We start from the raw sequence: 21,565 nt of genomic DNA, 5'->3' as shown, positions 1-21,565 counted from the left end.
TGTTAGCCAGGTTGGTCTCGAACTCCTGACCTTAGGTAATCTGCCTGCCTCGGCCTCCCAAAGTGCTGGCATTACAGGCATGAGCCATGCCCAGCCAGCAGCTGGTGTTTTCAAACCAGAAAGTTGATTTATTTAAATTTGTCCTAGAAGTGTAATTCCAATGTCAGAAGTAGCTTATCTTTTGAAATCAAAGTAAAACCGATTTAAGTCTACACCACATGTGTGTAGTCATAGCTCTAAATCCCTCCAATTCTCTCCAGGTTTGGGAGAGGAAGTTGGTTTATAGTAATCTTTGGTCATCTCTAGGTCCACCTTTCATTTTTCTTGCATTGGCGTAGCTTGTAGATATTGATCTATATCTATATTCATATCTATCTATATATATACACACACTCTCCTATCAAAATTCCATATATATGGGATGAATGTACATATTCATACTGCCCAATCCTTCCAGATCCAGATGTGGAATTTAGTCTGGTTCTATACCCTGCTCCAGATGCGGAACCCAAGTACATACAAACACATAAACTGTGTTGCCCTTCCCCACTTTCAAATTCCCACTCTTTTCTTTTGTAGGAGTTCTCTCTCTCTTGCCAAGTTATTCCTTAGGGATTTTACCATAAACTCTAAGCTACTTTTCAAGGTATTTTTCTCAGGCAAAACCAATTCCATCTCTAAAAGAAATTGTGGTGCTGTTAAAATAAATTATTATTAATAGTTTGTTCCATTATTTAAAGTTCATTTGGTTTTAAATAATAGAATCCAAATTAAGCTAAGGTGAGCAGGTTAAGGACTTTATTGTAAGGATACCATCATTTCTCTCTCTCTCTTTCTTTCTTTCTCTTTCATTTTTTTTTCACCTCAAGGATACTATGGTTTTAATGGAACTTAAGGAAGAATGAAATAGCTAGACCTTAAGACTGTCTCATGGTAAAAATGCAGATGTTACATATGTAGTCTCTGAGGATCACAGGTAATTCCTATAGAAGGAGAAATTAGTGTGACCTGACCAGACACCCCCAGAAATGTTTATGGTGTGACCTAATGAGTGTACAAGATTTTATTCCATTTGTAGGGATCAAGTTCGCGTGAGTCATTTACAATAGAACACTTCACAGACTCCAGAGCACATCCACATAAAACCATTTTGAATTTTTAAAAAAATGTAGTCATTATTTCACCTTATTTTTTTTAAACTTTTTTACCATGCAAGTGAAATATGCATGAGACTGAGAAGAAATAATTTTTTTTTTTTTTTTTTTTTTTTAGATGGAGTCTCACCCTGTCACCCAGGCTGGAGTGCAGTGGCGTGATCTCGGCTCACTGCAACCTCCGCCTCCCGGGTTCAAGTGATTCTCCTGCCTCAGCCTCCCTGTGAGTAGTTGGGACTACAGGCGCACACTACCATGCCCGGCTAATTCTTCTATTTTTAGTAGAGATGAGGTTTCACCATATTGGCCAGGCTGGTCTCAAACTCCTGACCTCAGGTGATCCGCCCACCTCGGCCTCCCAAAGTGCTGGGATTACAGGCATAAGCCACCGTGCCCAGCCAATAATTTATTTTTAAACAAAATTGTGCCAGAAATTACCTTGACCTTTGAAGTGATCATCTTAAAAGCGTCTTTATTCTAATGAAGTTGTCATTTTTAGCATTTTTTTGTACACGCACTCTGTGTCCCTGCGAGGGAGGTAATAAATACTTCACTCCTACAAAACATGACATATATTCTATTTTATCTTATTACAGATGAGAGAATTCAGGCTTAGAAAAGTAAAGTGACTCAGCTAAGATTTCCTATCTAGTAAATATTTGTAAGAATATTCATTCATGGTTCAGACTCCAAAGATATTATTAAAAAGTGTTCTACTTCTAATAATAAAAAAAATATTTCCTAAAAAACACAATGACCATATCTAAGCTGGTATTTTTTGTCCATATGAGAGAAAAGGCTTTAAAACATGGATCTGCCCTGGCCAGGCCTTTCATCTTGCAGATGTCGCAGCACCCTCTAGTGGCACAATGAAGACACAGACCTCGAGAGAAATTTTTTACATTTGAAAACTGAGCCCTTCATTTTTAAGGGTAACAGGTATTAATGTGGGACTTCCAATTAAAAATAAAATGACCAGATATGTTTAACATCTTTATTTCAAAAACTCCACTAAAATGGAGATAGCAAAATTAAAATTTATTAATCCACAGAGGCAAAGAGAACTGGAGATGATCCCATAAGGCAGTGGGCCCCAACTTTTTTGGCACCAGGAACCAGTTTCATGGAAGACAATTTTTCCACTTACCAGGGTGGGGGAGGAGAAGATGGTTTCAGGATGATTCTAGCACTTTACAATTATTGTGAACTTTATTTCTATTATTATTACATTGCAATATATAATGAAATAATTACACAACTCTCCCACTGTAGAATCAACTGGGAGCCCTGAACTTGTTTTCTTGCAACTAGACGGTCCCATCTGGGGCTACTGGGAGACAGTGACACCCGAAGTGTGCCGCTTATGTCCAGTCTACTCCATAATCTCATTTTGGTCGCTGTCACTGCAAAAAATCCTGCTTCACAAAGATAGGGTGTTGGAAATGGAAGCAGGCTTTTCAGTGCTTTTGTGGCAATTTCAAGATATTCGGCCTTGACTTTAATCTGGAATGTATGGAGATTTGAAATTGTCTCAAATGCCCTTTGTGTGTGTGTGTGTGTGTGTGTGTGTGTGTGTGTGTGTGTGAGATGGGGTCTTGCTCTTGTTGCCCAGGCTGGAGTGCAATGGCATGATCTCGGCTCACTGCAAGCTCCGCCTCCCAGGTTCAAGCGATTCTTCTGCCTCAGCCTCCCGAGTAGCTGGGACTACAGGCTTGCACTACCATGCCCAGCAAATTTTTTGTATTTTTAGTAGAGACAGGGTTTCACTATGTTGGCCAGGCTGGTCTTGAACTCCTGACCTTGTGATCCGCCCACCTCGGCCTCCCAGCATGTTAAACATACTTTTAAGGGCACCAAATGCAACTGTGCAACTGAAGCACATCAACTCACTTTCCACTATAAAGCCTGCCACCAGATGCAGGTTGTCACTTGCCACTCACTGATAGGGTTTTGATACGAGTTTGCAAGCAGTTGATTTATTTGGTCTCTGTGCTGTAAATCCTCTCTGCTAATGTTAATCTGTATTTGCAGCCACTCCCCAGCGCTAGCATCACAGCCTCGGCTCCACCTCAGATCACAGGCATTAGATTCTCATAAGAAGCTTGCAACCTAGATCCCTCACATGTGTAATTTACAATAGAGTTTGTGCTCCTGTGCGAATCTAATGCTGCTGCTGATCTGACGGGAGGCAGTGTTCAGGCAGTAATGTGAGCAATGAAGAGCGGCTGTAACTACAGATGAAGTTTCACTTGCTCACCAGCTGCTCACCTCCTACTGTACCACCTGGATCCTAACAGGCCACTGACTAGTACCAGTCCATTGCCCAGGGGCGGGGGACCCCAGCCATCGGTGACAAAAGACTTCAATAAAATCCTTAGAAGACAGGAAGAGGACAGACAGGGGTGACTGACCTAACAGGACAGAAGAAGTTAAGGCCAGTGGCCTGTATGAGGCACAGCTGATGAAACTGGTTTGTCTTGCTCTGAAGATCACCTACAGGGTTCAAAGCTTGAAGCCACTATATTCTGTGAGCAGACAGATGAGGCAACGGGCTGCAAACTGAGTGGATTCAAATTCCGTTCACCCAGCTACTCACATGGGAGTCAGGAGGTTCACACTCAGGACAGTTTCAGTCCCAAGGCTCTGAGCTCAGGGATAGCAGTCCCAGTATAGACCAGGAGAAGAGAGGATGGGAAATGAGGGAAGATCCACACACTGAATGGCAGGTCTTCAACCTCTCATGGACTGCTCCCATGCTCCTTTCTGGAGAAGCCGAAGAGTACAGCCATTGGAAGTCCCTCAGGAAGAAGGCTGGCTAACTGGTGAGCCTTCTGTGAAGCCAGCCTTCAACAAACCCAGCCTTGCTTGTTTAGGTTTTTCTCTAAAATATGAATAGATGGTCAAAGTGAAGCGGCATCATATTCTGGGGTAAATACCCGAGATTTGTTGTCTCACGGCCATGGAAAACTAGGACACAGATACACCAAGAGTGAGCTTAAGGCGGAAGTTTAATAGGCGACAGAAAGAGAAGAGCTCTCTCTGCTGCAGAGAGAGGGGTCCTGAATGGGTTTCCACTTCCATGGTGAAATGCAGAGCGTTTTATAGATGAGCTTGAGAAGGTGGTGTCTGTTTTACATATGGCATGAAAGATTGGTTGGACCAGGTGTGCCATTTTACTGGGTGTGAAAAGGTGGCTGCCCACCCTAATCTTTTATTATGCAGATGGTTCTCTACCTGGCGAGTGCCATGTTGCCTGTTTCTTTACTGTACACATGGTGACAAAGAAAAGAGAGGATGGAGCCTCCATGTTGAACATGCCTGGCCCCAGGTAGCCTTTTCCTCGTGGCACAGCTGCCGTCATTCACCCGTGCAAGCTTCCAGCTTGCTTGTATATATTTGCAGCTCGATTTCTTCAGGCTGCTCTTTGTTAGAAAAGAACAATTTCTTGGGCTGCTTTTTGTCAGAAGGGAAGCCTTGTCGAGGACTCTTTTACCATCACTATCTGCCTAAATAATTTCTTTCTGCCTTCCGTATCAAGAGGTCATCACACATTTCAGGAAAGTCATCACCATGAAAAATGCAAACCAAAACCAACTTAATGGAAACAAAAGATGCAGGAGATGGTAAAAAGCTACACTTAAATCAGAAGAGCATGTTATGTAAGGATAAATAAATAAATTTTAAAAAGTAAAGACCTCTTCAAAGTTTATAAAGATGGTAACTGAAGTAACAGTTCATTATAAATTTTGAAGGCTAAAGTTGAAGAATTTTCATAAATGTTAAACATTTTTTTAAAAACTAGGCGTTGCTCTGAACCTACTCTGGTTCTAGGGGTACCTGATTCTCCAGTTGTTTTTTGCTCAATTAAACTCTGTCAAATTTAATTTGTCTAAAGTTTTTCTTTTATCAGATGGTATTGTAAGGTTCTTGTATCGGTTTGAACCTCGAGAGCGCGCCAACAGACAACATGACAGTGTGGAGCAACATGCTGTTTTAATGAGCGCCTAGGTGCTGGCGGGCTGAGGCCTAAAACGGTGTCAGCCCCAAGTGAGGATGGGGCAAAGGTTTTATAGTCTCCTGTAAACAGGAAGTGTCCTGGTCTGACGTAACTGCAACATTGTACCCAGATGGCCTCTTTCTCCATCTTCAGAGGTACTTGTCTTCCGGCTGGCTCTCTTCCTGCTTTTGCTATCTTGCTGGTGCATCTGCTCACACATTCTGCTGATGCAAGCGGCCTTGTGCCTTGGGGCTGGGCCTGAGAAGGGAAGAGTTGCTCACCCCCTTAAGCTTTCAGGCCCTGGAAAGAATCTTACAATATCAGAAGTGGGATTCACATAGCGCTTCCCGTGACCCTCCAGGAATATCGAGTGACCCAGCAAGGTACTGTAACCACCCTAAGGGTTCATTTTGCCCCCTGCCCAGATAGAGACAATTTATCAAGACAGGAAAATTGCAATAGAGAAAGAGCTTAATTAATGCAGAGCTGGCTGAACAGAAGACTGGAGTTTTATTATTACCCAAATCAGTCTCCCCGAAAGTTTGGAAGCCAGACTTTTTCAATGATAGTTGGGGAAAGAGAGGGGAGGTGACTATGCAATAGGTTCTTGCTGCTGGTTGGTTGGGGGTACAATCACAGGGATGTTGGAGATGGTCCTCATGCACGCTGAGCCACTTCTGGATGGGGCCGCGGGAGTGGTTGGCAGGTCTGGGTGGAGCCATCAGTCAGCAGACAAGCAAAAACCTGATAAGACATCCGAAAAGGCTGATCATGGGTTCTACAATAGTGATGTGATTTGCAGGAGTCACTGGGGAAGTTCCATGTCTTGTGACCTACAGAATAATGGCAGGTAATCATTTATGTCTACACCTTAGCAGAAATCAGGCTCCTCCCATTCTCTTACCCTGGTGGTCTGTCATCAGCTTTACAAATGTGGTTGAGCTTTGGAGAAGAGCTATTATCATTTAAACTATAAACTAAAAGTCTCCCAAAGTTAGCTTGGCCCATGCCCAGGAAGAATGAAGGGCAGTTTGAAGGGTACAGGCAAGATGTGGGGTGGTTAAATTTTCTCACTGTTAGAATTTTTGCAGAGGGAGTTTCAGTACTCGCCTGCCCACTGTGTCCATTGCTGTCTCACAACTGGGGATTACTGCTCAATTCTCTCTCAGATTCTGAAGCCCCGCTGATTTATGATTTGAGCTATCTGAGTTTGTTTGAGCAAATTGTTTATCCAAACTGTATTCAGAAGTTGTGACAGAAACTGGACTGGGTCCAGGATCAGATTGGATCCAAGAATTAACTAGCCTGGATCCAGTTAGAGACCTCAGATGTCTGATTGGGTCAGACAGGAACTGGCAGTAAATGGCAAAATTGCGGTGGAGTGTGAACTTTGGCTTTTGGAAATTCGCAGGAATTTTTGTATTCTGTCACCTTTGTTTCTTTTTCTCACATGCTTAGTAGGGAAAATCATTGACAAAGTTGATCAAGGGGATCTGAGAGCCAAAGGCAAGATTCAATGTAAAATGAAACCCTTAATTTCGGAAGAGCTGAATACACTCCACCTTCCAGCTATGCCTACATTTACATGGATAAATATGAGTCCCTGGAAGCAGCAAACGCTTACAAAACTGTCAAAATCTTACTAAAGATGATTTAAAATCACAGTGGAATATTCCAAGTGAACAATACCTCACTTTAGGAAGTGCATTTAGAAATGAGATTGTAAAATGTTTCTTATCAGACTTAAAGTCTGCGTTGATATTAATGCCTGACAGGTATCATGAGGCATATTTGACCCCGACTTCCCGGCAATGCCTGAAATAGTCTCTCAGGTTAAATTTTAAAACAGTCTTGGCTGAGGGGGAAGTCTATTCAGATGGTTGGGGGGGGCCTTAGAATTTTATTTTTGCTTTACAGACCTGACACCTAATGAATGTGTGAATAGAAAACACCTAGATGCTCAGAAGAATGGGTAGTAAATATTCGTATTCATATACCAATCAGAGAGTTTTGGCTGATCACAGGCCGCCAGCTGTTCAAACCACATTCAAATAAGGTAAATGCTGAGGTGTAACCAAACTGGCTGCTTCTCTACCTCACTGCCTTTTCTGTACATCATTTTCCTTTTTCTCTTCAGCAATTTTCTCTGACTACGCAGTAGCGCAGAGCTGCTCTGAACCTATTTTGATTCTGTGTCTAATTTTTGAGTCTGATTTGTGAATCATTCTTTGCTCAGTTAAATTCTGTTAAATTAGGCCAGGTGCAGTGGCTCACGCCTATAATCCTAGCACTTTAGGCACTGAGGCAGGCGGATCACTTGAGGTCAGGAGTTCAAGACCAGCCTGGGCAACATGGCAAAACCCCGTCTCTACTAAAAGTACAAGAATCAGCCAGGCATGGTGGCGAGCACCTGTAATCCCAGTCACGTGGGAGGCTGAGGCAGGAGAATCACTTGAATCCGGGAGGCGAGGTTGCAGTGAGCTGAGATTGCACCAAGGCCTTCCAGCCTGGGCGACAGAGTGAGACCCTGTCTCAAAAAATAAAGAAAGAAATAAAAATAAATTGTCGAAGGATTGAGCATGCAAAATAGAATCAGCTTTTGACCCTGAATACCTTGCAGTGAGAATTCCCCTGTGGTTCTCAGGCTTCTGTAATTCCAGCAAATACACTCTTCCTTCAGGTTCACTAAAATGCAGATATTGTAAGATAATGCTCATTTCTCCCAGCTTGCTTCAATAATAATGATCATCATAGTAATTTACAACTCAATAGTCAACACTGCCTTTTTAACCCAGTCTGTGAGACTGAACCGTAAACGTGACATTCTTTGAAGTAAAGCTCTCAATTAATATACCAGACTACATAAACTCCAATAACTTACCTTTCCACGGAAAGAGAATATGTGGGTATTCTCTTTGAAGACAAATGGTGGAGAGTAGACTCTCATCAAAGACCCTCTGGCAGTAATAAGTTGCATTTCAGAAGGTTCCAGAAGTTTCTTTGGAAGGCTGCAGTTTGGGATTGGTTCTCAGATGTCTGTCTAACTGCTTTCTAAGGATGAAGACTCCTGGTTCGTGCTTTAGCTGCACCCACAGGAGCAACAGACTTAGACATTCCTCCACACAATAAGAGACCCAGGCAGTGCAGAGCCATGTGGGTCTTATCTGGCCTGTTGTCCACAGTCTGGTTTTATCTTAGACCTAGCCTGGTGCAATCCATGTTGTGTATTGGCACTCCACTTAAGTTTCCTGTTTGTAAAAAGCCCCCTTCATTCGTTGATTCCTCAGGGCTTTAGGGGAACTTTCTGGAAACCAGGAAGAAGGAAATAAAGGTTGTTTTGCTGAGGATGGGTGACATTGGGCACGGGACCCAAATGAGTGGTTTGAGCAGAAAGTAGCCTCCACGCTGGACTAATGCAATAGCCCTGCCATGATTTCACTGCAGGGCTGTGACCGTCTACGACAAGCCGGCATCTTTCTTTAAAGAGGCACCTCTGGACCTGCAGCACCGGCTCTTCATGAAGCTGGGCAGCACGCACTCTCTGTTCAGGGCCTGGTAGGCCTCCCACCCTCAGCTGCCTTCTCTCCTGCTCGCCACTGCCCTGGCCTCTCCCCTTCTCACTGCAGACCTGGGAACCCACTCATCCAGGGGTTGGCAAACTAAGGCTACAGGCCAGTCTCCTGCTTTTGTAAATCAAGTTTCACTGGGACACAACGCACTCATTAACTTCTGAGTTGTCTATAGCCGCCTTTGAGCTACAATAGCAGAATTGCGTTTTGCAAAAGAGAACCTGTGGCCCTCAAAGCCTGAAGTATTTACTCTCTGGCCCCTTAAGAAATGTTTGTGGACCCCTGCACTGTCTTACTCTCCTGCCAATGGGTTCCCAGGCCTGTGGCAGGATCTGTGGACCTGTGTGTCCCCTGGGGTGTCTCATGGGGCTAAGGAAGGGACTTTTGTGCAGGTCCACATACCCTGAGGTGTGCCCCTGGGTAAGCTGGGGTGGTGTGGGAGGGCGTCCTAGCACCCTCATCTTGAGTCCAGGGGATGATAACACAGTAAGTCCCGTGGAGAAAAGGAATGAGTCAGTCTTGTTTGCTGTTGTAACCTTAGCACCCAGCAACAATATTAGAGAAAGCAAGCCCAGGCCTCGATTGGCAGGGGTGGCCTGGTGCTGCTGATGCAGCTGGGCACCCCAACCTTTGGGAGCCTGCAGGCCTTGCCATGGCAGGAGATGCCCGTTCTGGGTCCTGGGCCTGCTCTGTGGCCTCTCACAGGGTTTTTTTCTCCTCCTTCAGCTCAGAACCTAAGGACCCAGCCATGGAGCAGTCGGCCTTCACGGAGCAGGATGCTGGGAGCAGGCTGGTGATGCGTCTCCATGAGCGGCCAGCCCTGCTGGTCAGCAGCACACCTGGACAGGTCTGCACGACCCCTGGGGCGCTTGGGGCTGGTGTGACAGGCACCTGGCCAACCTGTGTTCTCCTTACCCCTGCCAGTCCTGGATGCCCCCACCCCGCCACGGTCTCATTGAGAAGGGGAGGGCGTGTGAGCTGGAAGAGTGCTGTCTAGAAACAGGCCCCTGACATTCAATTCTCTTCTCATAGAGGACGAAGACTTCTCTATCTTGCTGGCAGCTTTAGAAAGTAGGTGTGTGGCTGTGGTGAGGAGCTCTGGGCTTGTCGGGGCCACTGAGCTGTGAGCTGCTTGCCTGGCCTGCAACATGTTCCTGTCCCGGGCTACTGGGTGGGGCAGCCTGGGGACAGTAGGGGTGGTGGAGGTGGGCCTCCCTGAATCCCCATTTGGGTCATTGAGTGACCAGGCCCTCAGGCTGAAATGCCCCCTCCAGGAGAGTATCTCACAGAGGCTGGGGGCCTCCCTGCCAGGGCAGTGCACTTTCTCCACCTGACCAGGTGACTCTGGCTATTGTTTATCTAAAAATTTTTTTCTGAATGGGGATGGTGGCTCACACCTGTAATCCTAGAACTCTGGGAGGCTGAGGCAGGCAGATCACCTGAGGTCAGGAGTTCGAGACCAACCTGGCCAACACGGCGAAAACTGTCTCTACTAAAAATACAAAAATTAGCTAGGTATGGTGGTGGGCACCTGTAATTCCAGCTACTTAGGAGGCTGATGCACGAGAATTACTTGAACCCGGGAGGCAGAGGTTGCAGTGAGCTGAGATCATGCTCCAGCCTGGGTGAAAGAGCGAGAGTCTGTCAGAAAAAAAAAAAAAAAATTCTATCAGAAATTCCATGTAGAATTGTTTCTTTTTTTAAACACAGAGTTTGAACAACTGACTCTTCACGGACACAACCTTCATTCTCTTGTCTGTGTGATAGCAGGTACTGCCTGGGACCCTGGGTGTCTGTTTGGTTGGGGGATGGCAGAGGGGGAGGGGCACGCAGCCTTCACCCTGTGCTTCCCACGATCTTGTCTCCTTAATCCTCACTGCAGCTCTCTGCCATAGGGTCTTATACTGCTTTACATGCGGGAAACTGAGGCTCAGAGGGTTTCACAGCAGGGCAGGGAGCCCAGATGTGAATCTGTAGATACCAAGCTTTCTACTTTTTCAGTAGTTTCCAAGCATCTTTTTTTTTGTTGTTACGTCATTGGTGTCTTTTTTTTTTTTTTGAGACAAAGTCTCTGTCGCCCAGGTTGGGGTGCAGTGGTGCGATCTCAGCTCACTGCAACCTCCGCCTCTTACATTCAAGCAATTCTCATGCCTCAGCCTCCCGAGTAGCTGGGACTACAGGTGCCCACCACACCCAGCTTATTTTTGTATTTTTAGTAGAAACAGGGTTTCACCACGTTGGCCAGGCTGGTCTTGAACTCCTGACCTCAAGTGATCCACCCGCCTTGGCCTCCCAATATGCTGACATTATAAATATGAACCACTGTGCCCAGCCATGTCATTGGTGCCTTAACCAAGCCTCTTTTAATTTTTCAAATGGAAGAGCCCCTGTCCCACAGTTACTGCTGCTGAGCCCTTTCAAGATGACTCAGTGAGGAGGGAGAAAAGCGGAAGCGGTGTAGGAAGAGGCGGGGTCTGGGCCAGCTGCTGGTCCTGCTCTCCTCCCTCCTTTGGCCTCTAGGCTCCCAGGAGTGGTTTGGAAAGCGCGCCATGTGCTCTGGAGGCTGTGGCAGGGCAGGGGTGGCTTGGAACCCACACCATGTGCTCTGGGGGCTGCGGCAGGGCAGGGGGAGTCCTCGTGTCCCCTGTGCACAACACAGACAGAAGGCTGGGTCCACCCAGTGGGCGGTCAGGTGCCAGGCCAGTGCTTACCCAGCCATGTTTGCAGCCCGAGGCCAGCTGGCTGCAGCTGTAGGGCTATGCATCAGGGGTCAGGGTGCACACACCCCTGCAGGTCTCGGGGCTCCTGGGTTGCTTCCGGAAGGGCCCAGATGGGGCCTGACTGGAGCTGCCGAGGGGTGGAGCTTCTGGGAAAAGGATCCCTCCTGGGGGAGTGTCTTGGGCCTGGGGCCACGTGGCAGGGACAGAGACGGGTCCATGGCAGTGTCTGCTCTTCTCTGTGAAGGCAAAGGGCCTCTGAGGGAGTATTACAGCCGTCTCATCCACCAGAAGCATTTCCAGCACATCCAGGTCTGCACCCCCTGGCTGGAGGGCCGAGGACTACCCCCGCTTCTAGGTGAGAGGCCAGCAGGAGGCTCAGGGAGGAGGCAGGGCCTTAAGCAGGGGGAACAGGCGTGGGCATGATGTACTTTTTCTGAAAAGGTGGCTCTGGAGGCCACTTGGGGACAGGACTTGGGCTCTGGCTTAACTCCCGGGAGGAGGCTACTTCCTGTTGTGCCAGCCCCTCCCTGCCAGGTGGCCCCAGAGGCCCTTTACCAAGGGGTTTCAGGAGGCCACGTCCTTTCAGCCTGCCACACCCTCCATTCAGTCCTCTTCCTTCCTGCAGGAGGGCTGGGCCTGGGGTTGGGGCCACTGTTGCCCAGGTGTGGGAGGGCAGTGGCTTTGGGAGGGGGTCGGGGGTCGCTTGGCCTCTGTGTGTCCCACTGTCTTTGTCGGTGAGACGGGACAATGACAGCACACCCTCACAGGTGCTGGGGGCTGACAAATGTCAGGTCTGAGGACAGTGGCTGGCCCACTACGGGGCCAGTTCCCCTTCTTTACAGTCACCCTGCTCGTCTTCCATCAACTGGGTTCTCAGGACAGTGGCGTGGTGGATCCGCCTGTACAGCCTGTGCTCCAGCGTCCTGCAGGCCACAGCTGTGTCCAGCCCTGACCCCGACAGCCCCTCCTGCCACCTCCATTTTATAGATGAGGAAACCGAGGCCCAAGGGCTTAGGGAACCCTGCTCTGAAGCACATAGTAGGGCTGCTGTGCTCAGACCTTCCCTCCCTGTGCTGAGGTGCCCTCCTCCTGCCGCAAGCCCCCCACGCCCCAAGCCCACCCTGCTCACCGGCCTCTGCCCGAGTTCCCTGCATGGTGTGGGAGTGTGGGGCATCCTAGCTTTTCCCTGGTGCCCAGTTCTTTCACTTCCACTGGAGTCCTGCAGGGACAGCTCAGGGACATGCAGGCCCGGGTGAGCATGGGGGCTCACCTAGCTCGGTGGTGAACAGCTGGCACGTCTCTCGGTTGCGGACAGCGAAGGCCACATAGACCTCAGGAGCCCGCTGGTGCTCCCGGCAGGCAGCCAGCCTCTGCAGGACCCCAACCAGCGACACAATGGCTTCTGGGCAATACAGCACATCTACGGTGAAAGCTTCAGGTTACTGAAAGGGACCAGCGGACAGTTCCAGGTCATGCTGACCTTAGCAGCAGGGCGAGGCCAGAGAGGCAGCGGTCACATGAGACTATTAGATGCCACTTGACCATTTGGGCCATTAGATGGAAAGGCAATTACTTGGGTGAAAAAGGAGAACCTTTAGTAGAGAAAGCTGCAAAAGACCGAAGCAAAAGAAAAAAATCTCCAGACTCACTGGTGTTCCTTACAAAACCAGCTCTGGTTCTCGGCCTATCTAGAGGGCTTTGAATGACAGAAGGCCTGACCCTGCCGTGAACTTCGTGTTTCAGGTGTCTGCCGATTGGTCTGCTGGCTTGCAGGGGTGGGCTTGTGTCCCTGGCCACCACTGGACCTGTGGGTTTCAGGGCTGGGACCCAGGACCACAGGCAGAGCTCTGTTCCACCAGAGAGGGGACCGAGTGTGCTGTCAGGGGTGAGGGGTTTTCAGTGGCCCAGCCAAACACCACCTTCTCTCAAGGGCCCTGGCCTCATCCCAGAAGTGGTTGTTTTCCTCCTGTGGTCTCTGAAGGACACAGGGCATGGCTCTGGGACACAGCCATGTGGTGACGACTGTAATGGGAGTATGCCAGTCTCCAACAAGAGGGCTGTGGCTTGAAGGTCACCTTAAGAGGCACCCCTGTCCTTTGATATCACCCTGGAGGCCCAGAGTAACTCTTCTGGAAGCCCCATCATGTCCATGCTCTACAGCGTCCATTGTTCCCTTTTCCCAGAGCCAAGAGCTGGGTAGAGCTGCAAGGATACCGCCTGCATAGGGTGCTCAGGGCTGGGCATTACCTGCTGCAATGACAACATCTAGCTAGAAGGCAGAGCGCTGATGGACCGTCACTACGTCCCAGTCCAGCTGGGCCATTGTCAACCTAGGGCTGTGTAAGTTGGCATTGATGTCTGCCTCTAATGAGAGGCCATTGAGAAGCACATTTCCTTGGAGCTGCTCGAGGACCGGGCTGTGACAGTCGCTGAAGATGTATGCCCGGGGGTGGCATATCTTGCAGATGGCCAGGTCTGTGAGGCCAGTGCCACTGCCAAGCTCTAAGACAGACCTAGTGAGAGGAAAGGGGACCGTGTCTGCGACTGCACCAGGGTAAGCCTGCCTTGGTGCCCTGCCCTGAGCCCCAAGGTCACCTGTGAGTGAAGGCTGCCGGGTTCTCAATGGCCCATTCTGCAACATAGAGGGCGGCATCCCATGTGACCAGGCCTGTGGTGCCGTGGGAGATGATGGCCATGTTTTCGGAGAGTGTGACCGAGCCTCCCAAGGGCTGCACCAAGAGAGGGCGAGAGAGTCAGTCCAGCAATCAGAAGGCAAGTGGCTTAGAAGACAAATAGCCATCCACCACATGGCCAAATAAACCATGACAGGACCAATTGCCACTCAGCAATGAGAAGCAGCTAACTGTTGACATGCCAACAGCTTGCACGGGCCTCAAGGGTGTCATGCGGCGTGAAAGACACTCATCTCAGGCCACACAGGATTCCATTTATCCAACATTCCTGAGACGACAGAATTCTGGTGATGGAGCACAGGTCAGTGGTGGCCAGGGGCCAGGTGTGGCTATGAAGGGGTGGCTGCCTTGTGATGATTCAGTATGCTATGTTTTTCCTTTGTGGTTTTCTGTATCTATGTTTTATCTTATTTTTTTTTGAGCTCTGTCACCCAGGCTGGAATCAGTGGCATGATCTTGGCTCACTGCAACCTCCACCTCCTGGGTTCAAGCAATTCTCCTGCCTCAGCTGCCCAAGTAGCTGCGACTACAGGCGTGCGCCACCATGTCCGGCTAATTTTTGTACTTTTTTTTGAGACAGAGTTTCGTTCTTGTTGCCCAGGCTGTAGTGCAATGGCATGATCTCGGCTCACTACAACCCCCACCTCCCGGGTTCAAGAGATTCTCCTGCCTCAGCCTCCCGAGTAGCTGGGATTACAGGTGCCCACTGCCACACCCCGCTAATTTTTGTATTTTTAGTAAAGATGGAGTTGCACCATGTTGGCCAGGCTGGTCTCAAACTCCTGACCTCAGGTGATCCACCCACCTCAGCCTCCCAAAGTGCTGGGATTACAGGCATGAGCCACCAAGCCCAGCCCAATTTTTGTATTTTTAGTAGAGACACGGTTTCACCATATTGGCCAGGCTGGTCTCGAACTCCTGACCTCGGATCCACCCGCCTCAGCCTCCCAAAGTGCTGGGATTACAAGTGTGAGCCACTGCGCCTGGCTCTGTCAAGTATTCTTTGAGGACTGGGCACCACGTCCTTGTGAAGCAGGTAGTGTGTGTTACCTATTGGACAAATGCCCAACAACCCCACGAGACATGCTATTGTTGTTGAAGTGCTTGATTTACAGACAGGGAAACTGAGGCTAAAGAAGGTTAACGGACCTCCTGTCTAAGACTGCAGAATGGGTGAGTCAGGATTTGAACCCACACCCAAGTTTTCACTTTGTCTGTGCAGGAAGGGTATCTGGGCTGTGAGGGGGAGGAGGGTGCCCTTCTCATACCAACAAATAGCTCCGGTGGCCCTGGGTGGACTCCTTGGCCATCAGGGTCTCCGCCAGCGCCTCGTACAGCTCGTCCAAAGGCTCCATGTGGACAGCCTCGTGCTGGGGGCAGACAGAGAGAGAGCTTGTTTGCTTTCGTTCTAATCTGTAAAAATGGCCAGATGATTTTCACCAAGTTTGCAGGGGAGATTTGGGATGGAATGGTGTAATACCGGCCAGCTTGCATATAAAATATTCACTTTGTTGGGCATGGTGGTGTGTGCTGAATAGCCCCAGCTACGCTAGAGGCTGACATGGGAGGACTGCTTGAGCCCAGGAGTTCGAGGACAGCCTGGGCAACAGAGACCTTGTCTCTAAAAAGAAATAATTCCACTTGGTAGGGAAACCTGGACGGGAGGGCCTTCAACAAGAGGTGTTGAGAGGGTAGGGTTAGGTGTAGTCTAGGACAGGAGACAAGGATTCCGTGAGAGCTGCCACATGACCATGACAGAGGGCTCTGTGTTTGGATCAAACACAGAGAGGAGGAAAACAAAAGGTGATTTTAAGTGAGCCCAGGCAGAACTGTGAGGGCGGCCCATGCTGCAGGCTGTGGCTGTCAGCAGGCTGCTTCTCCACAGCTGGCCCCGTCCTACGATGCTCAGGGCAGCAGCAGGGTACACTGGGTGACTGCTGCTCTCTCCTAGTGGCACAGGACAGACCTGCTGGTGACCAGAGATGCACCGTTTTGGGGAGGACTAGGGAGAAAGCAGGTATTGGAGAAGCAGGGGATTGTTTATTTGTTAAAAGTGTGGCCCTTTCACTCAGCAGGTCTGCTACTGCCTACTAAGGAATGGCCTCTCGACATCCTCATGTCAAACCCTGCATGTTTGGGCCCATCTTTAAAATCCATCCTAGGCCAGGTGCGGTGGCTCATGCCTGTAATCCCAGCACTTTGGGAGGCTGAGGCAGGCGGATCACCTGAGGTCAGGAGTTCGAGACGAGCCTGGCCAACATGGTGAAACTCTGTCTCTACTAAAAATACAAAAACTAGCCAGACATGGTGGCGTGTGCCTGTAGTCCCAGCTTCTTAGAAGGCTAGGCACGAGAACTGCTTGAACCCAGGAGGCAGAGGTTTCAGGGACCGAGATTGTGCCACGGTAATCCAGCCTGGGCAACACAGTGAGACTCTGTCTCAAAAAATAAATAAATAAATAAATCAATAAATAAGTAAAAAATAAAATCTATCCTGTATCAGTGAGGAAAGAGCTCATTCCAGCAGGATCAATGCAGAGAATTCACCAGAGGAACTAGTTCCAAAGGTATGGCAAGAGCTAAATCTTCCAACAGGGGCCCGTGGGGCAACCCAGAGATGGACAAGAGCAGGAAACTCCAAACCCTTCGGCGGGCAGGACAGAGAGTGTGAGTGAGGGTTCCAGTGCTGTGGGCTACACCAGCCTGGTAGGAATGAGAATCAGTATGCTAGGAGCTGGGGCCCCAGAGAAGCAGCTGCTGTGGAAACCCCAGGAGGCAGAGTGAGGGAGAGACGCTGGCCTCCCCTTCTTCCCGCCCTGCACTGTCTCCCATGGGTCACACACATCTGCAGCCAGTTGCCTGGGGAGGGCCCTGCCATGCTGGGGTTTGCAAAGTAGGCCCAGGGCCTGGGAACGACGGGGGCTCCAGCACGCAGGTGGCTATGCTGTCCGGCTACTGGGTGGACACTGCCCATTACTGACCTTTTTGATGAGTTCTGAGGGAAAGCACCGGGCATACTTGACTGACGTGGGTGCTTCACACACACAGGATGCTTCACAGTCTACAGCAAAGGACAATGTTGGTTGCTCGAGAGCCCGTCTTAAGTCTCCTATGAGCTTCAAGCCAACACAGCAGAGGGCAAACTCCAGGTTACCCGATCCCTCAGCAAAGATGCAGATGGACCCAGCGTTCTGGCCCCACGCATCTGAAGTTTGTCTTAAGATATAAGCCGTTTCCTAAAAATGCTTCCACTGCAGTGGCACAGGCTATGGCAGCATTTCTAATGCCCATTCTGAGCAGGAACACAGGGCATGTGGGCCCAAACCACCTCCCTCCCAGGGGAGCCAGTGTGAACCAGGGTTTGCAGTAAGGACAGTCACCAACTGTCTGGCTCTATGGAAGAGGCGGGAAGGCCCACTCCATAACTGCTCTCTGGGAGCGTGTGTCCCTGGGGACAGGATGGAGGGGAGGGGACGCTCAGGGTGACACTCCAGCTAAAGCCAAGAGAAGCCAAGTGCAGGATGAGCAAGTTCCAGGCAGTGGGAACAGCCTGTGCAAGCTCTGAGGTGGCCACGGGCTGGCACTTGGAAAGGAGGGCAGAGGGACTGGTGCAGCACGAGTGGGGACGGTGGGAAAACAGGAGCCTGGAGGGAGAGGGAGGAGACAGTCCGCAGCGCCTGCTGGCTGGGGGGAATGCAGATTCTGCCCAAGGGCAGCAAAGTACCCCACACAATACACAGGCTCTTCATGCTGGTGCTGGTTTTTCATTTTTTCTGACACAGAGTCTCGCTCTGTTGCCCAGGCTGGAGTGCAGTGGCCTGATCTTGGCTCACCGCAGTCTCCGCCTCCTGGATTCAAGTGATTCTCCTGCCTCGGCCTCCCAAGTAGCTGGGACCATAGGCGTGCACCACCACGCCCAGCTAATTTTTCTATTTTTAGTAGAGATGGGTTTTTGCCATGTTGGCTAGGCTGGTCTTGAACTCCTGACCTTAGGTGATCCGTCCACCTCAGCCTCCCAAAGTCCTGGGATTACAGGCATGAGCCAGTGCACCCAGCCTTGTGCTGGGTTTCAAAGCAGCTCTCCCTACATCTCATGCTTCACCACCTACGAGAGTGAGGCTCAGGGTGAAACTCAGAGCAGGGTGCAAGATAACTTCAGGTATGTCCATGCTCAAAGCCCTGACCTACTGTATTGCCCCGAAAGTCCTCCCTGCTGTGGCTGCATCTTTTCCACGTGGATAATGTTGGTTCACCTCTAGCACAGGAATTCTTCACCGGGGCTCCTAGGATGGGCTGGGTGGGTGGGGGTGGAGGATGTCTGCCTCCCCTGAGTTTGTATGGAAAATGTATTCTGGTGCACTTCTTTCTGGGAGGGAGTCTATTGCTTTGTCTTTTCAGAAGGGCCCATGGCCCTTCGAAGGTGAAGACCCAGGATGCAGGGTGATCTGCACTTGGCCCTCGAGGCCAAGGTCAGCCTGTGGCTGGGCCGGGTGGTGATCCTGGCTCTCACCTGCATGCAGATGCACTTGAGTCCAAACCCCACCCTGGGCAAAGCAAGGGCCCATTTAGGTCTAGAAGAGACAGGAATGGGCAAGACAGGCCTCATGAATGCAAAAAAGAAAGTCTCTGAGCATCTACCAAATGCTAGAAGCTGTTTTGCACCTGTCATCTCTGTTTTTGCTGAGGATGGTTTAAAAAACATTCCCTAGATTTCCCCCCTCTTGCAGATTTTTGTATATTCTGATGTCTTTGTCTAAGTCTTAGAAAAGGAAAGCGCAGGATATGTCGGAGGTGCTGACACCCACCTGCAGTGCTGACTCAATGGTTTTGTTCTTTGAAGAGGGCTGTTTTTAAAGGGTACAAGCACACCTGTGCTTCTTCTCTCAGGTCTTCCGGAGAGATTCAGGAGGCAGGGTCATGAGTCCCAGGGACTCTGGGATTCTTACTTTCTGCAAAATATCCCGCAGCAGCTCAGAATCTGATGAGTCTCTTAACTTTGCTTCTAAGCTGTGTGTGGAGGGGAGAGAGAGAAATCTCAAGGGCGCATTCACAGGAACATTAAACATGCAATAGAATGTGTTGGCAAAGCGCTATGTGATCCCTCCCTGGGGACGTGGAGCCACTTGGAAGTGGAAGCCACAGCGGTTGAAAGCCTGACCTTCAGATGTCGCAGGGTGCACCTGGATAAGTCACAGGAAGAAGGCTGACTCTTGGCCGCATTAGCGGCCACCCGGGTCATGGGCCAGCTGCCTGGTTGGACTGGTCAGCCAGGAATTACCAGGGCAGCCATGGCACCAAGGTTTGATGGGCTTGCCATCTGAGTTTAAGTGGAAATGCAGAATGTGCCCATACCAGCCTGGGTTACATTGTCCTCTTACAGGGGCCTGAAGCCCAGCAGCGAGCTTTGGCTCCCGAGTTAGGCAGACTGTCTTGGCTGGTATGTGACACATGGCAAGGCACTTCATTTCTTCAGAGCTCCTTCCATGCCATAAAAGGCCCTACAAGGCCTGGTGCTAATCCCTCTCTCTGGCCTGTTCTCCCTCACCCCTGCCCACCCTGCTCACTCCACTCCAGCCACACTGGCTGCCTTGCTGTTGTTCCTCAACCACAGCTGGCTTGTTTCCACCACAGGGCCTTTGCATATCCTGTTCCCCAAGCCCTTCCCATGGCTGGCCGCTTCACCACTCAGGCCCCAGTTCAAATGCCACTTCTTTGGGGAAGGCTTCCCTGATTCCCCAACTTTGGTGACTATTCTCCCCAGTTGCTCCATTCACCATTTCCCTGTTTTATTGGCTTTAAAGCCACTCTCATCTGGCCTTTTCTTGTTTATTCATTTATTTATTTATTCTCTGGCTCTCCCATGCAAGCAGAGTCTCATCTATCATGGGTACTGCTGATCCATGGTGCCTGGCTCACGGAAGGCATTTATTAAACATTTTGAGACTGAAAAAAACACTAACTAACACCGACATGCATTTACCATGAGCCAGGCACTGATCCACAGGCTTTTGTACTCAACGCTGACAACAACCCTAAGAGGTAGGTATCATTATATCCCCCATTTTATTAATAAGAAAACAACAGCACAGAGAGATGCAGTCACTTGCCCAAGGTCACACAGGGCAAGGGATTGGGCCAGGATTCGAAGCAGGCAGGCTGTCTCCTGGGTCTGAACTCTCAACTACTTTACCCTAATCAAACAATCCCTCTGGTCAAATGTGAGTGTTAATAATAGTACCCACCTCGTGGGTGTTGAGGGTGAGCCCAAGTTAGCATTCAGCGTGGGCATGTGAACAATTATAGTCAATATTGAATGGAGACCTATGATGCTTTTATGAAGGTTTCTATTTTGGGTTAAAAATGCACAAATTTCTCCTGACCAGAAATGATCTCTGAGTGCTAAATATTTAATGTCAATGGAATAACGCAAATGATTAAGCAACACCCCATAAAATGGGGCAGACCCAGGGAGGAATATATATCCAAACTGACTCATCCCAGTGAGCTCACTGCACATGAATTACAAATGGAGCGGGGTGCATTAAGCCCCTCTGCTGGCAGAAGGGAGGCTGCTGCCTGCCATGCGCCTGTGCGGAGAACGGCAGGTCCCCAGGGAGAGGAGAGGCCACCCCCTTCTCTGTCTCTTCCATCACAGGCGTGAAAGCCTCAGCGCATGAGCCGATTCTGTGCAGTGCTCGACATACAGATGAGAACACTTGAGGCACGAGGGACAGCCTGTGATCTGGTCACCACGCTCAGGAAGAGGTGGTTACCCGCGGGCCTGAGGGCGCTGACTTTTTAGAATGGGCAAGGGCAGCTGTATCCCAGTGACCAGAACGATTACTGCCTTTAAAAAGTCGTGAAAATGATCGTGAACTGTACCCCACACCGAGCGCGCGTCTGTCCCCCAAGGCGGTGGAGACGCCCCCAGCTTCCGCCGCCAGCTCGCGGGGCAAGAGGGGTGTGAGCGACTCTGTCCAGGCCCCAGGGACGGGGACCGGGTCTCGCGGCCCTGACTGGGGAGAGCCCAGGAACTCACGTAGCCGGAGCGCCGGGGGTTTCAGCACGGAGACCCATCCCGTCTGTCCCTGGACTCCCGCGAGCCCCGCGGGCCTCTCCGCTCGCCCCGCCGCCCACCTGCCAGGGTAAGGAGCACAGTGTGGGCGCCGCCAGGAAGCGGCGCTCGAAACTCTGCAGCAAGAGTTCGATCCCCGTGTTCTCCTCGGGCGCCATGACGTGGGCGGGGCCGCAGTGTTGCCGGGAGACCGAGCGGAAGGCCGACCTGGACTGAAGAGGGGGCGGGCCCAGGGCAGTGCGCGGGAGTAGAGAGGGGGCGGGGTCTGGGGGTAGGGTCAGGAGGAGTGTCCTGGGGACGGACTCTAGGGCGGGGCCAAGATGAGCGTTAGGAGGGCGGGGCCTGGGGTGGGGCCAGG

At 50.2% G+C, this 21,565-nt stretch overlaps 1 long non-coding RNA gene and 1 pseudogene across 1 annotated transcript; one reads left to right on the top strand and one right to left on the bottom strand.

Moving 5' to 3' along the window:
- The first annotated feature begins 5,450 nt into the window (after positions 1–5,450).
- On the top strand, positions 5,451–12,117 carry LOC134810810 (uncharacterized). The gene is made up of 4 exons (XR_010159404.1): positions 5,451–5,534; positions 7,069–9,567; positions 10,431–10,490; positions 11,685–12,117. It is a non-coding gene; the product is annotated as an uncharacterized LOC134810810 (long non-coding RNA).
- Positions 5,639–21,523, bottom strand: LOC100614544 (protein-lysine N-methyltransferase EEF2KMT-like; annotated as a pseudogene).
- Between the last annotated feature and the right edge of the window lie 42 nt (positions 21,524–21,565).

Source organism: Pan troglodytes, chromosome 7 (genome assembly GCF_028858775.2).
Source record: "Pan troglodytes isolate AG18354 chromosome 7, NHGRI_mPanTro3-v2.0_pri, whole genome shotgun sequence".
Classification (NCBI taxonomy): domain Eukaryota; kingdom Metazoa; phylum Chordata; class Mammalia; order Primates; family Hominidae; genus Pan; species Pan troglodytes.
The sequence above is the reverse complement of the archived record's forward strand: the minus strand, read 5'-3'. Positions and strand labels throughout refer to the sequence as shown.